A 17890-nucleotide genomic window follows, 5' to 3' on the forward strand; every position below is an offset into this window, starting at 1 on the left:
GGGGTTTATAACAGCCCTCGCCCGTATTCAACACCGGAATAGGGTTACAGAGCATTACTGGACTTATAATGCAAATATTATACATTTCACATATATTTTCCAATTTCAAAAAAATCATCATTCAACATTATTCACATTGTTCCTAATATGAGCCTACGAGGCTCAAAACATGCATTCGGAGTGGTTTGGGACTAAAACGATAACTCAGGAAACTTTTAGAAAATTTAGAAAATTTTTCAAAATACAAAGGACACACACCTGTATGGCCCAGTTGTGTGTCTAAAATTTTTCAAAATACAAGGGACACACGCCTGTGTGGCCCGGTTGTGTGTCTCACACGGCCAAAGACACACCCATGTCACAAGCCGTGTGGACATTCGAAATGGGATCACATGGCCGTGTCCCAGCCTATGTCTAACCCTGTGTAACTCTCTGACTTGGGTCACATGGCCAACGACATGCCCATGTGACCAGCTCGTGTGTCCTTCGAAATGGCTACACATGCCCGTACGTCAGGTTGTGTGCTAGGTCATGCCAAACCTACAGGGTATATCTACTTATACCACATGGCCAAGTTATACGTCTATGCATTAGGCCGTGTGGAGCATACTGACTTGATTTTTAATTCAACCCCAGGGGACACACGGCCGTGTCACTTGACCGTGTGTCACACACAGTTGAGACACATGCCCATGTAAACAAAAATAGGCTATTTACCAAGCCATCTTGCCACCCAAATTTGCACACACCTATACCAACCCAATTGACAAAATAACATGAGATAAATAAGCATTCATCCAACCTTAACCAAGCATAAATTATACCATTTCAATACCAACATATACAAAGCACAAATGCTCCAATATGCCATTCAAATTGATATAGAAATTCACATCCATAATTTACCTAATGGTTACATTTGAACATGCATTATTTTCCCTAGATTCACTAGTATATCTATAACATCCCATTTTTTAGTGAAATCGGAACAGTGGTTTCGGGACCACAAATTCAATCCAAAAATAAAAATTATTTTTTTCTTATTACATGGTCCGTAATATGTTAGAAATGTCATGTGAAAATCCCGATAAGAAAATTTTATCGATTATGTGCTTAATTAGGGAAAGGACTAAATCACATAAAATGAAAAAGTTGAAGTCTAGTAGCTAGAAGGATTAAATAGCTATGGAATTCAAAACTTGAGGTCCTTATATGGTAATTAGACCATTAAAGAAAAGTATGTAGATATTTTGGTGACTCATCCATGGAAATTTAGAAAAAGGGCAATGACTAAATTGGAATTTGAACTATTTAATTAATTAAAAGATGAAAAAGAAAATATCATCTTATTTTCTCATCATCTTCCCCAAAAATACATGGAAACCTTAGGAGAGAGAGAAGAAACTTGCATGGCTTAATTGGGTAAGTTTCCTTGTCCCATTTTTAGTAATTTTGATATTTTTGAAATCGGGATAGCTTAATCTTTCTATTAGGGGGATCAATTTAAAAAGTTATCAAGGTATGGAAATTGGGTCATGGATGAATATGTTGAAAATTTAAAATTTATGGTAGAAAATGAAAGGTTGCTGATAGATGAACAATTTTTACAAAGCGATTTTTGATGAAAACATGATTTAGGGACTAAAATGTAAAGTTGTGAATTTTGATGAAAAATTCAGAATTTTTATGAATTTATATGCTTCAAATTTTGTGATGAGATTTTCGTTAGGCTTGGAATAGGGAGTAAATTGCACAAATTTCATTTTCCGAGCCTATGGACAAAATTGGAATTTATGGAAAAGTTAGAGACAAAATGACAATTTTGTTTAGAACATAAATTGAGTCCAAATAAATATGAAATGCGAGAAATTGATGATTAAGGTTATTTATATAGATCCGATAACACAAATTCGAAGTTAGACTAGATTTTATATGTGAACCAGTGTCAAGGTAAGTTCGTGCAACTTAATCGAGCATGTGAATATGTTTAATTGAATGTTGTGTTTGTATGAAATGTGACTTACATTGATGTGAATTATTTGATTGCTATAATGAAAAATTGAATACATGCTTGAAATGGTGAAAAGGGGTTAAGTCTCGTTCGAATATTAAATTTCGATGAATATATGTGCTTTCCCAAATGAATGAGGTCTTGCATTTGTTGCTGAAGGGATTTGGCTCGGACGAGTAATCCTATTGACCTTATTATAAAAAGGATTTAGCCTGGACTGGTAATCCTGATATAAGCCCTCTTGAACAATTGTTATAGATAGGATTTAGCCCGGATGGGTAATCTTGATTAAGCTCTTCTGAGCATATGTTGGAAACAGGATTTAGCTTGGACAAGTAATCTTGTTATATGATATGTGGCTTGAAAGTGTGCTTCCTAATTAAGTGCCTTAATGGATACTCCTGAATATGAATTGATGGGTTATTGAATTGTACACCTTGAGTGTACTATTTGAGTGTCCATCGTAATTTCAATGATTCAACGGACAAAACTCTTGGCATGGTAAAAGAATTATGGGATGAAATGAAAAATGTCTTGAAGGAAAATTGTATAATGAGCTCATTTATGCTTACTTGATGAATTTGAAAATTTTGTGACTAACATGTTTGATTGAATGCATGTGTTTAGGCAATTTTGCCAAGTTGATGGAAAACATGATTTTGTATGCTTAGATCTAATAAACGAGATTGGTAAGTTTAGTTTCTATTATACGAACTTACTAAGCATGTAATTCTTACTTCATTTTATCTTCTCCTATTTTATAGTGCTCGGAAGCTCGCGAAAGTTAGAGGTCATTGGAGCATCATCACTAGCTTATTTTGGGTTTATATAGTAAAAATCATTTTGGTATAATAGCATGTATAGGCTAACTTGTCCACAGATTGCTTAAGTGTATGGTTTTTAATCTAGCCATTAGAATGGCTAGTAATGATTGTTTTTTATATACTTCTATTGTCATACTATAATAGTTATAAACATGTTAAAAAGTTGTTCAAATTATGCCTATCATATGGAATATACTAAGGTAAAATTATAAACATGTATGCATGTAATGATATGCCATGTTGAATGATAGAGTTTGTTTAATTTGAATGCTTGAAATGGTTGGTATTTGGATGTGAGTTTAAGTGCAAGTCATTGGTGTGATCTTGGTTGAGAAATGAAGCTAGAAATGGCTTTATTTTGTCCACACGGGCGTGTGTCTAGACCGTGTGTGACACACGGCCTGGTACATAGGTGTGTGGTTAGGTCGTGTGTCCCCTGCATCTTAAATTTGAGAAAATAGAATGCTCAGAATTGAGCACATGGGCAGAGACACGAGTGTGTGTCTCAGCCGTGTGTGCTAGACGGCTTAGAACATGGGTATGTGTCTTGGTCGTGTGAAACCTGCACCTAATTTCAAAAGAATTTAATTAACCACATGGCCTAGCACACGGACGTGTGGGATGGCCGTGTGCACAAGTCAGAGAGTTATATGAGGTCAAACATAGCCTACAGCATGGGCATGTCTCGAGCTCTCACGGGCGTGTCCCTTACACTACATGGGTGTGTGAGCCCTGTAACTTAGAAAATTTTTGAAATGTCGCAAAAAATTCTCAGAGTTTCTAATTAAGTCCCGAATTGAGCCTCAAGGGTCCATTTAAGGGACGATATGAATAATCTCGGTTAATAAATAGTAATTTATGTGAATTATTTGATAAATGTTTTGAAAGTTTTAGTAATGCTCCGTAACCCTATTTTAGCGACGGATACGAGTTAAGAGGTGTTACAATATCAATATTCTAGACTTAACCATTTGATATCCATAATGTCTATTTATAACAAGCATCTTCTATCACTAATCAACCACATATTACAAGATCAATTACACATACATGTATATATACATGAGCAAAACATGCCAAATACAAGCCAAATCACATGGTAAAATTGTAACGCCCCAGGTTTTAAATTTATGTTCTGATAGATATGAGACACAACTGTGCATCTGCTTCAATGGTTACGTATTCTGGGTGTGTGTGTGAGGTCCCAAGTTCAAGTCATGACTTGGGTAAATTTTGGCCTTTTTATGAATAAAGCCTTAACTAGGTTCAATAGGCTTAATTTTAAGTGTGTGTAAGCTTATGTCAGGATGGGCCTGCTGGTTTGGTGGTTAAGTGGAGTGTTAAGTTGTTAAAGGTCCTATGCTCGAATCCTTGCACGAGCAAGGGATCTATTTTGCTACTTGTGCCGTGTGGGAGTTTTGGTTTAGCTGAAACACTTAAGTGGTTGAGTAGTTGAGGGTTAGTGGGAGTAAATTGGGGGATTAGGGAGTTATCGAGTTTTGATTTTACTTTTCCCACTACCAAATTTTTGTTCGTCTTCTTCTAAAAGATTCTGCCATTTCTTTTTCTTTTCCCAACCTTTTGCCACCGATTTGTTGTTGAATTTTCAGCCTTTCTCTACTTGTTCTCTTTTTCCTTAGTCAATCCTCCCATCTAATTCCTTTTCGTGGTTGCTGTTGCAGGTTCAGTAGGTATGTTGTTTAAGTTTGGTTTTAAGACTATAGCATCATTGGTTAATGAGGTTAAATTGTGTTTAAGAAAACGCTGTGAGGCTGGGAGTCACACTTCTCAAATCTAATTCAGAATTGAGTTCGATTGTTTTCAGTAAGTTGTTTATGCGTTTTTGGGATTCTTCATTCCAATTTGGTTTTAATGTGTATCAAGTGTTTGATCTGGTATTTATCGATCAATTATAGGTGCTGGTGATCTCGAGATTTAGTAAACAGCGAAAACGAACCAGGTGTGTATCTAAAAACACAAAAATTGAGAAATGGTGGAAGCCGAAAAACATTTCTGTCGATGCTACACAGGTGTGTGGTCACCCGTGTGTAGTTCGTGTGGCACCGTAGAGCGTATGATTGACGAGCCAGGCCATGCGCGCAAGACACGGGCACATGACACGACTGTGTGATGGCAGGTGAGGCCGTGTGCGACATACGGGCTTGACCTATTGGGTCGAGTGTGCCACACGGGTGAACCACACGGGCATGTGGGATTCTGGGCCAGGCCCTGTGATCTACACGGCCAGGCTACGTAGGCGTGTGAGCCCATTATTCTGAAATGATCTGTAAGGTTGCACGGGTCACCCAAGTCGACTATTGACCTACCGTAGGTTTGGTAAGTGCTACTTAGACCCGTCATTGAGTATTCTGACTGTCTAATTTCTGTATCGAGCATGAACTGAGATATCTAAACTGAATGTATGATATATATTGCATAATAGCATATCATTCTTGTATGTTGCATTGCATCAGGTTGGAATGATGGTATTTGGAGGAAGTATTCTGAAGGGCTCTTAAGCCCGATATCTAGCAGCTAAGCTGTATTTATCTGATTATGTGCCGCATTTCGGTATAGTATGGTGTGTAGGGATGGGTGGGTCAATTTTATCCCCACATGGTGTGCAGGGTTGGACAGAGATGGTGTGTAGAGGTTGGTGGGTAAGATTCTAACATTCTATTTGCATATTGTATCTGACATGGGCTAAGGCCCTAAGTTGTATCTAATTCTGTATCTGATGGGCTAAGACCCTAACTGATTCTGTAAAGGGCTCCTGCCCTAGACTGTTTGTTTATGACACCTGGTGTGTATTCTGTATGTGTGATTTTCTGTGGGGATTGCACACTAAGTTGTGAAAACTCACCCTTTTCTGTTTAATCTGTATAGGTAATCCTCAAACTTGACAGATCGGTGCAGTGGAGGACTCGACGAGGGCCACATGTGACAGCCCTAAAATGACCCTAGTCGGAAAGCGGTTTCGGGACCGCTAAACCGAGTCACCAAATTATTTGAATATGATATTTATTGTCTAAAATATGTGAATATGAATGTGTGAAAGTTTTAAGCTTCGATTTAGTCGATTGCATGTGAATTTAGTAATAGGACTTATGTGTGACACTTTTGAAATGTGATAGGTTAATCCATAAGGATCTATTAGTGCATGTAATCAAAGGGGTGGACTTGCAAGTCAATTTCCCCCATTTAATTACTAGTGGCCAGCCATGACAATGGGTGATGGGCAAAACATGTCATAAAACATGATGTGCTAATGGTTTATGTGAGAAAGGATAAAATAATAATGGGAAGGTAAATGATGACAAAAAAAAATGTGTGTGGTTGCCCCCCCTCCATTGCCGTGAATGGAAGAAAGAAAGACTTCAACTTTTATTTTTCTATCTTGCTTCCTTGTCTCTTTCAAATGAAGCTAGAGAGGAGAGGCCGGCTGCATGTAGGGGAAAACCATGAAATTTGTTTGCTTATAAGTTGAAATTTTCAAGTAGAAGGCTAAAAAGGGGAGGAGGAAATTGAATAGGTAGAATCGGTGTTGGGAACCTTGGTGAGTTTTCCTTGAACTTTTATTTGATAATTGTTGAAACTGTCAAATTGCTGTCCGAATTTTACCTTGTTGGTATCGTTAATTGCAGCCCTGTTTATGCTGTCTAAATATTGTATTATTGATGTTGTCCGAATCAGCCTCCGAATGTTATATGTTACAGCAATTAAGCCAAGTGTTGTGAGTCCTCTTAGGCTGCCCACAACGCAACCTTTCAATACTAATGTTACCATGAATTTACCTTCAATTGATGGTGTGGTGTATATAAATTTTAGAAAGAAAGATGTTGTTGTTTAGTTGAATTTTCATTTGATAAATGTTCATTCGGTCAAATGGGAGAAGAATGAGATGAATTTAAATGTTGTGGTTTATTATTTTAGTTGCTAAATGAAGAAAAATCGGCTAACAAGGGAGTACTAAGGCCGAATATGATTTTGAATATTAGTGGTGTAGTTGCCGAATTTGAACTATGAAGTTATTGAGTAATGTGTGTGTTTTAAGTGATAGAATTGAGTGAATGCTTGGAATGTGATATGTATGAATTATGTGTTAAATTAAGGTTTGCTAAGCTAGCTATTAAGATGAAGTGAAAATGTTAGTAATTGATTGCTAGTGTATATATGTGTACTAGCCAAGCTTTGAATTTAAATAATGGTTGGAGCACCGTGTGTTGTAATGAGATTATTTGAGTGAAATCATAGATATTTATATGATGAATTCAATTGTGGATATACATGCTTAAATAAGATGCATACATGAATGAATAGATAGCTTGGTGTTGCATGTATTCGGTCATAAACGTGCACATGAGGAAATGTTAGATTAATTGTATTAAATTGCTCAATGTGATTAAAAATGTGTATGACCATTTTGTATTTGAGCTATAGGTGGCCATATGACCTATCAAACTCCTTGTCATATTCGGCCATAAGCTAGCATAATGAGACTTTAATAAGTTAAATTTGTTTGAATTAGCTCAAGAGCTTAGAGGACCAAAGTTGGATAAGGGAAGGGAAAAAGTGATCGAATAGCCGCCGAAATCGTTCGACCACATCCGAGGTAAGTTTTAAGTGATTAAATGTTGAGTAAATTCAACTATAATAGGATATAATGAGTTGATTTAATAAGATATGATGTGGCCATGATATGTCTTAAACTCAAATGGTAAGTTCCTAAGTGTTTGGACTTGGAAATTTAAGAGCAAATTGTAATAATTTGCTCAGGAGAGCCGTAGTAACGTGATTTTAGAAAATCACTATAAATGTTTGGTTTGGAATTATAGGCTGAATAAAATATACAATCAAAGCTTAATTAGTCTAGTTTCTTATAAAAGAGACCGTGTAAGCAAAGGAATTTCCTATAAAGAGATATTTAAAGTTGTGTGAGACAGTGTCAGAATGACTCCGAAATCCCCTGTTCTGTTTTAAGAAAATCACTATAATTTGTAGAAAAATGGTTTCAAGATAAAATTTATGTGCTTAGACTCCTTAATGAGTCTAGTTTCAAATGAAATCAAATAGAACATACTTTGAATTTTGTACAATGAGAATTTGGATTCGTAGTGAAGACTGGTCAGATTAGTCAAACAGTGAAATAGGAGAAACTTTAAGAAAAATCTGGTATTGATTGGCCAAACCTGAAATTCTGAAAAATTTATGGATGAAAGATATACAAGTCTATATTCAGGGAAAATTAACGGCAAGTGATTTGGAGTCTTGTAGCTCCGGTTATAAATAATTTAGTGACCAATGCTCAGGAAAACAGCTCGTAGTGAATATGTGATTTTGTTGTAAACATGGATAAAACTTGTTTTAGTTGCTCATAAGCTATTGATTAAACCCATACTTGAATTCTAAATCGTGATATTGTAAGTTTATGAGTATTCGAATATGAAATGATAGTATGGCGTAAAATTGAATTATTCATTGGAGAGTGATGGATGTAGATTCGGCCAAGACCAAGTCTGTACATGATAGTATATGTGGTATGTGAAGTATATTTGAATAAATGTGAAAGTGTATATATGTGATAAGGCCTAATGGCCGATTTGATGAATGTGAAAGTGTATATATGTGATAAGGCCGAATGGCCAATGTGCTGAATGTGAAAGTGTATATATATGTGATAAGGCCTAATGGCCGATGTGATGAATGTGAAAGTGTATATATGTGATAAGGCCTAATAGCCGATGTGATGAATGTGAAAGTGTATATATGTGATAAGGCCTAATGGCCAATGTGATGAATGTGAAAGTGTATATATATGTGATAAGGCCTAATGGCCGATGTGATGAATGTGAAAGTGTATATATGTGATAAGGCCTAATAGCCGATGTGATGAATGTGAAAGTGTATATATGTAATAAGGCCTAATGGCCGATGTGATGAATGTGAAAGTGTATATATGTGATAAGGCCTAATGGCCGATGTGATGAATGTGAAAGTGTATATATGTGATAAGGCCGAATGGCCAATGTGATGAATGTGAAAGTGTATATATGTGATAGGGCCGAGTGGCCAACATGATGGATGTGAAAGTGTATAAATGTGATAAGTCCCGAAGGGCATTTGTGTCAGTACTATATCCGGGTTAAAATCCCGCAGGCTTTATGCGAGAATATTATCACTGATTAATGTCCGTAGGCTTCGTGCTCGTACTATATCCGAGCTCTAAAGACCCGATGACTACGTGTGGAGATTTTGTCTAGGTAAGCCCCGAACTAAAGGTTTTGCTGAAGATTCAAGTAAAGCATAAGATTATACAACTTCACAGTAACAATTGGTAATAAATACGTTCAATGCGTTAAGTTGGTCAGGTATGTATTTTGAGATTATATTTAAGTTTGATTTAGACTAAATCACAAGGTCGTTATGTGATGCACATGTGAGTAAAGCAATAAGACTGTTCTATGATTATTGTGCATTTGGTCAATGTGGAAAGTCAGGAAAATAAAATAAAATATATGTAATGTACCTATGATCATAAGAGGTCACTATCAAGTGAGAATTTATCTGCCTATTATATATTATGAGATGTGCATATTCGGTAAAGGGATGGTATGCCCGAAGGAAGAGTGAAATAAAAATACGAACAACTATGTTATAATTTGATTGTTATCTGTTGACACTGCTTAAAACTTACTAAGCATTGTAATGCTTACTCTGTGTACTTTGTTTCCTCTGTTTTATAGATCTCATTTGGAAGCTACAGGCTCGGGGATCATCAGCAACTAGTCACACTATCACTATCCACTGTTTGGTACTGCTACGTTTTGGATTATCTTATGGCATGTATAGAATAGACTAGTAGTGAGAGGATATTTTGGTTAATGTATATAAGCCATGCGAAAATGGCATCTTTTGAATGTGTACTTATAGAAGTTTAAATTGTATCCCTGACTGTCTTTAGTACTCATCTAAAGGAATGTTCAAAAAAACAAAAAAAATTTACTGTTCTGATATGAGTTTCAAGACTGGTAATGCCCCTTTATCTATTCCGGCGACGGATACGGGATTGGGGTGTTACATTTTATTGGTATCAGAGCTACGGTTTAGTCGATTCTAGGACTAACGTAGCACGCGTGAGTCTATTTATACATGCCATAAAGTGATAAAATGATAGTGTGATGATTTTTGACTATTAAAATGTGTTTTCTGTAACGTAATGAATCTTGATCCCGACCAAGCTGTAGCAAGCTTCTGACTATGAGAATTTGCGATATAACTTCACTTAGATATGCCTGAATTATTAAGTTGATCAGGTGCGTATCATGTACTCGTATTTGAATTTCGATTTGGATTGAATTATAAGGGTATAAGTGATGCAATTTTGAAGGAGTGTTATGACTAAAAATGTGATTTTTGTATGTGGCTATGGAACTGGAAGTTGAATGGTCGATAAGCATGTTGTGTTTGTATTCAAGTAATGTAAATGATATACTAATGTGTATTGCTATATGTGTATATGTACATGAGAATTGAGAGTGATGTATCCGGGCTAAGTCCCGAAGAGCATTCGTGCTAGTGATGTATCCAGGCTAAGTCCCGAAGAGCATTCGTGCTAGTGATGTATCCGGGCTAAGTCTCGAAGAGCATTCGTGCTAGTGATGTATCCGGGCTAAGTCTCAAAGAGCATTCGTGCTAGTGATGTATCCGGGCTAAGTCTCGAAGAGCATTCGTGCTAGTGATGTATCCGGACTAAGTTCCGAAGAGCATTCGTGCTAGTGATATATCCGTGCTAAACCCCGAAGAGCATTCGTGCTGGTGTTATATCCGGGCTAGGTCCCGAAGAGCAATCATGCTGGTGACGTGTATTCGGGCCTTCGTGCCTAGTAGGCTTCGTGACGGTAATTTGAGCAAAGTTTAAGTGTTCATTACTATACGAATTCAAATTTAAATGAGATGATATGTTTAAAAGTGTACATACATGATGTTTATAGACTTGGTTAAGTCATTTCAATGTGTAATAACGAATGAATAAGAGCACTATGTGTGTGAATGATTAGAGGCACTGTGTGTGTGCGAATTCCTTTAACCGAGCACTATGAGTGTGAGATCGGTCAGTGGGCACTAAGTGTGTGAAGTGGAATTCATGTAAGACCTCGTCTGGGACGAAGGCATTGATTTGAGATGGTGTGTAAGACCATGTCTGGGACATGGCATCGGCTCGATGTGTGAGAATATGTAAGACCATATCTAGGATATGGCATTGTAAGAGCTATATGTGCTTAATGAGTATCCATAATGATTTCGAATGATTCAACGGGTATATTTAAGATGATAAATAAAGTAAGATCAGAATAAGTGATACAGGTATGTACGGAAGGTATGTGAAAATCAAATGAAAGTAAAAATTGGTGAGTTCATATTATATTATGTTATGTTTACTAAAAAGTGAATACGTAAAAAGATGGTGGATATGTTGTTAAGAAGTAAATTCATGTTATAAATGTGTTACGGATTTAGTCTATAGAATGCTTGGTATATGAAGTCATATGTGCTATTGCTAAATGACCCCTATTTTTTTTGTTAATCATATTCAAGAAATTATTTCGATTAAGTTCGACATTTGAAAGTCTGTAAGAATTTTTGAATGCTGATAATTTTGGATATATGGGTTATGTGCTAAAATAAACCCCATGCCGGTATACTATATGAGGCTTTATGCCAAATCGATTGTATACGAGTATCGTTAACGGTGATTGAATGTGCTAAATGAATTCAATGTTCAGGTATGTGGAAGTTGATTTCCTGTTGGAAATAGGTTAAGTTGAATAGTGAGATATGATGGAGTTATAAAGGATATTTATTGGATGTTTGAGTATATGTGTACTTTCAGTCAGATTACAGCTTATACATGAATGAAAATGTGGGTTACAAATACGTGGGTTGATGATGTGAATTATACATGTTAATATGTGCTTAATCTGTGTTTGAAATGCATTTGTGAATTAAATCAAGTGATTATTGCTTATGAAATCAAGAAAATGAGATATATGTGCATACTTGTAGAAATGTTTATGTATTTGTTTTAAGATAAGAAAATGATTTTTATAGATCGATGCGAAATCAATAATGAATTACAATTGCTATCAATGAGCTAATGTCTTTGTGGATATAATTCAATAAGAGAACGTTATCCTAAACTATGCATCGGTAGAAATTTTCGGGGACGAAAATTTCTTAAGTGGGGGAGAGTTGTGACAGCCCTAAAATGACCCTAGTCGGAAAGCGGTTTCGGGACCGCTAAACCGAGTCACCAAATTATCTGAATATGATATTTATTGTCTAAAATATGTGAATATGAATGTGTGAAAGTTTTAAGCTTCGATTTAGTCGATTGCATGTGAATTTAGTAATAGGACTTATGTGTGACACTTTTGAAATGTGATAGGTTAATCCATAAGGATCTATTAGTGCATGTAATCAAAGGGGTGGACTTGCATGTCAATTTCCCCCATTTAATTACTAGTGGCCAGCCATGACAAAGGGTGATGGGCAAAACATGTCATAAAACATGATGTGCTAATGGTTTATGTGAGAAAGGATAAAATAATAATGGGAAGGTAAATGATGACAAAAAAAAATGTGTGTGGTTGCCCCCCCTCCATTGCCGTGAATGGAAGAAAGAAAGACTTCAACTTTTATTTTTCTATCTTGCTTCCTTGTCTCTTTCAAATGAAGCTAGAGAGGAGAGGCCGGCTGCATGTAGGGGAAAACCATGAAATTTGTTTTCTTATAAGTTCAAATTTTCAAGTAGAAGGCTAAAAAGGGGAGGAGCAAATTGAATAGGTAGAATCGGTGTTGGGAACCTTGGTGAGTTTTCCTTGAACTTTTATTTGATAATTGTTGAAACTGTCAAATTGCTGTCCGAATTTTACCTTGTTGGTATTGTTAATTGCTGCCCTGTTTATGCTGTCTAAATATTGTATTATTGATGCTGTCCGAATCAGCCTCCGAATGTCATATGTTACAGCAATTAAGCCAAGTGTTGCGAGTCCTCTTAGGCTGCCCACAACGCAACCTTTCAATACTAATGTTACCATGAATTTACCTTCAATTGATGGTGTGGTGTATATACATTTTAGAAAGAAAGATGTTGTTGTTTAGTTGAATTTTCATTTGATAAATGTTCATTCGGTCAAATGGGAGAAGAATGAGATGAATTTAAATGTTGTGGTTTATTATTTTAGTTGCTAAATGAAGAAAAATCGGCTAACAAGGGAGTACTAAGGCCGAATATGATTTTGAATATTAGTGGTGTAGTTGCCGAATTTGAACTATGAAGTTATTGAGTAATGTGTGTGTTTTAAGTGATAGAATTGAGTGAATGCTTGGAATGTGATATGTATTAATTATGTGTTAAATTAAGGTTTGCTAAGCTAGCTATTAAGATGAAGTGAAAATGTTAGTAATTGATTGCTAGTGTATATATGTGTACTAGCCGAGCTTTGAATTTAAATAATGGTTGGAGCACCGTGTGTTGTAATGAGATTATTTGAGTGAAATCATAGATATTTATATGATGAATTCAATTGTGGATATACATGCTTAAATAAGATACATACATGAATGAATAGATAGCTTGGTGTTGCATGTATTCGGTCATAAAGGTGCACATGAGGAAATGTTAGATTAATTGTATTAAATTGCTCAATGTGATTAAAAATGCGTATGACCATTTTGTGTTTGAGCTATAGGTGGCCATATGACCTATCAAACTCCTTGTCATATTCGGCCATAAGCTAGCATAATGAGACTTTAATAAGTTAAATTTGTTTGAATTAGCTCAAGAGCTTAGAGGACCAAAGTTGGATAAGGGAAGGGAAAAAGTGATCGAATAGCCGCCGAAATCGTTCGACCACATCCGAGGTAAGTTTTAAGTGATTAAATGTTGAGTAAATTCAACTACAATAGGATATAATGAGTTGATTTAATAAGATATGATCTGGCCATGATATGTCTTAAACTCAAATGGTAAGTTCCTAAGTGTTTGGACTTGGAAATTTAAGAGCAAATTGTAATAATTTGCTTAGGACAGCCGCAGTAACATGATTTTAGAAAATCAGTATAAATGTTTGGTGTGGAATTATAGGCTGAATAAAATATACAATCAAAGCTTAATTAGTCTAGTTTCTTATAAAAGAGACCGTGTAAGCAAATGAATTTCCTATAAAGAGATATTTAAAGTTGTGTGAGACGGTGTCAGAATGACTCCGAAATCCCCTGTTCTATTTTAAGAAAATCACTATAATTTGTACAAAAATGGTTACAAGATAAAATTTATGTGCTTAGACTCCTTAATGAGCCTAGTTTCAAATGAAATCAAATAGAACATACTTTGAATTCTGTACAATGAGAATTTGGATTCGTAGTGAAGACTGGTCAGATTAGTCAAACAGTGAAACAGGGGAAACTTTAAGAAAAATCTGGTATTGATTGGGCAAACCTAAAATTCTGAAAAATTTATGGATGAAATATATACGAGTCTATATTCAGGGAAAATTAACGGCAAGTGATTTGGAGTCTTGTAGCTCCGGTTATAAATAATTTAGTGACCGTTGCTCAGGAAAACAACTCGTAGTGAATATGTGATTTTGTTGTAAACATGGATAAAACTTGTTTTAGTTGCTCATAAGCTATTGATTAAACCCATACTTGAATTCTAAATTGTGATATTGTAAGTTTATGAGTATTCGAATATGAAATGATAGTATGGCGTAAAATTGAATTATTCATTGGAAAGTGATGGATGTAGATTCGGCCAAGACCAAGTCTGTACATGATAGTATATGTGGTATGTGAAGTATATTTGAATAAATGTGAAAGTGTATATATGTGATAAGGCCTAATGGCCGATGTGATGAATGTGAAAGTGTATATATGTGATAAGGCTGAATGGCCAATGTGCTGAATGTGAAAGTGTATATATATGTGATAAGGCCTAATGGCCGATGTGATGAATGTGAAAGTGTATATATGTGATAAGGCCTAATAGCCGATGTGATGAATGTGAAAGTGTATATATGTGATAAGGCCTAATGGCCGATGTGATGAATGTGAAAGTGTATATATGTGATAAGGCCTAATAGCCGATGTGATGAATGTGAAAGTGTATATATGTGATAAGGCCTAATGGCCAATGTGATGAATGTGAAAGTGTATATATGTGATAAGGCCTAATGGCCGATGTGATGAATGTGAAAGTGTATATATGTGATAAGGCCGAATGGCCAATGTGATGAATGTGAAAGTGTATATATGTGATAGGGCCGAGTGGCCAACGTGATGGATGTGAAAGTGTATAAATGTGATAAGTCCCGAAGGGCATTTGTGTCAGTACTATATCCGGGTTAAACCCCGCAAGCTTTATGCGAGAATATTATCACTGATTAATGTCCGTAGGCTTCGTGCTCGTACTATATCGAGCTCTAAAGACCCGATGACTACGTGTGAGATTTTGTCCAGGTAAGCCCGAACTAAAGGTTTGCTGAAGATCAAGTAAAGCGTAAATTATAAACTTACAGTAACAATTGTAATAAATACGTTCAATGCGTAAGTTATATTTTAATTATTTAATTGATTTAATAATCAAGTCTTATTATGCACATGTGATAAACAATAAGACTTTCTTGATTATTGTTTTGTCATGTGATCAGAATATATATGTAATGTACCTATGATCATAAGAGGTCACTATCAAGTGAGAATTTATCTGCCTATTATATATGATGAGATGTGCATATTCGGTAAAGGGATGGTATGCCCGAAGAAAGAGTGAAATAAAAATACGAACAACTATGTTATAATTTGATTGTTATCTGTTGACACTGCTTAAAACTTACTAAGCATTGCAATGCTTACTCCGTGTACTTTGTTTCCTCTGTTTTATAGATCTCATTTGGATGCTACAGGCTCGGGGATCATCAGCAACTAGTCACACTATCACTATCCACTGTTTGGTACTACTACCTTTTGGATTATCTTATGGCATGTATAGAGTAGACTAGTAGTGAGAGGATATTTTGGTTAATGTATATAAGCCATGCGAAAATGGCATCTTTTGAATGTGTACTTATAGAAGTTTAAATTGTATCCCTGACTGTCTTTAGTACTCATCTAAAGGAATGTTCAAAAAAAAAATTTACTGTTCTGATATGAGTTTCAAGACTGGTAATGCCCTTTATCTATTCCGGCGACGGATACGGGATTGGGGTGTTACACCACGTATTTAAACTATCTCTCTCTCATTTATGGATTTATCAACCATGGGAAATGTTTATGTAACTGGACTTTATGGACTGTTTGCTTAGCTTTGGAAAAATTTAAACGTTTATACGGGTTTTTTAACTTCAAACTTAGCAAATATGGATTTTCCTAACAATAAAGGTTTTCCATAAAGTGAACTATACTTGCTCAAAATAAATGATTGCTAAAGCTTCTGCAATGAAATTATGGTTTAAAGTAGTTGATTAATTAGGTAAATGATTTGGAGATAACAAAAGACAAAAAATGAAAATGGTTTTATCGCAACAACTCAGTTTTCAAAACTCTATTATGTGACATCGCTCGGATTGGCCATAACGTCTAGGCCGGGTCTGGGTGTTACAAAAATCATAACCAAACACACAACATTTACAAGCCAAATTTAAATGGCTAAATCCATTACCAAAACATAACCAAAATGACCATACTTCCTATACATGCCATATACCAATTACATAATCTTAAAAGTACCAAAGTGATAGCTTGATAGTGTGATAAGGTCTCCGACAATTCCCGAATTCGAGCTAAATTTAATTACACTATAAACCATGGAAAAATAAACCATGTAAGCTATAAAGCTTAGTAAGCTCGTATGAAAATAATAAGCAAAGCTCACCATTCAATTACCATTCAAAATATGAACATAATATACTACAAAACATTTAACAACAATGTTAACTTATATTCAATTACATCATTTTAACCATGAACTCACAATTTCCATATATTCAATGCTTATATAGTTTTCGTACATACCTCTATTGATATGTATCTTTTTCTCACCATTTCATATCTTCGATATACCTGTTGAACCGTTCGAAATACTATCGGATACTCGGAATCTCACACCCTAAGTGCCACATACATAGCCTAAGCTATCTCAATCTCGTATCACATATAATGCTCACTCCCGAGCTATCAATAGGTCTGCTCACACAAGCTGATGGTCATACGAAGCTACACAATGCTGCTCGCACAAGCTGACGAGTATTTGCAACACATGCCGGATAACTCGCCTCTATAGGACATATAAACTAGCACCCAAATCACATAACCCCTAATGACATGTCATTTGTATCCTAATCTATTCCTAAGGTTCAATTGGGATTTTACACTTGTCGAATCATCGTTGAATATGTCCGTAGGGTCATAATCACAATTTATGCAATACCAAAGCATTTAAAACACAAATATAACAATGCTATTACATACGAAATTACCTCGAATGTAAAAACACAAAACGAGTCAATAGTCCAAAACCTTATTCTTTCCCGATCTAAATCCGTATTTTTATTTCTCGGTCTAATGTAATCAAAATTAACTTATTTAATTATCACTCTATCAATTTAGTCAAAATACACATTAAGACAACTTTACACTTTTGCCCTAAATTTCACAATTTACAATTTAGTTCTTATCTCATAAAAATACAAATTCATGCAATTCAACCTAAACCCATGCTAGCCAAATTTCAATTAGGTCCCTACAGCCTACATTTTGCATTTATTTTAGAAATTAACCATGAATTTTACACATTTTACAATTTAATCCCTATTTGGACATTTTACTAAAATTCACTTAACAAATGTGTTTATCTAACAAAAACCATACATTCTATCACCAAACATCAAAATAATACAAGTATTCATCAATAGAAAAAACCTAAGCATTTAAAAATTTGCAAATTAGTCCTGGGCTAGCTAGATTAAAGCTACAACGAATTATCAAAAACATAGAA

This window comes from Gossypium hirsutum, chromosome A08 (genome assembly GCF_007990345.1).
Source record: "Gossypium hirsutum isolate 1008001.06 chromosome A08, Gossypium_hirsutum_v2.1, whole genome shotgun sequence".
Taxonomy (NCBI): domain Eukaryota; kingdom Viridiplantae; phylum Streptophyta; class Magnoliopsida; order Malvales; family Malvaceae; genus Gossypium; species Gossypium hirsutum.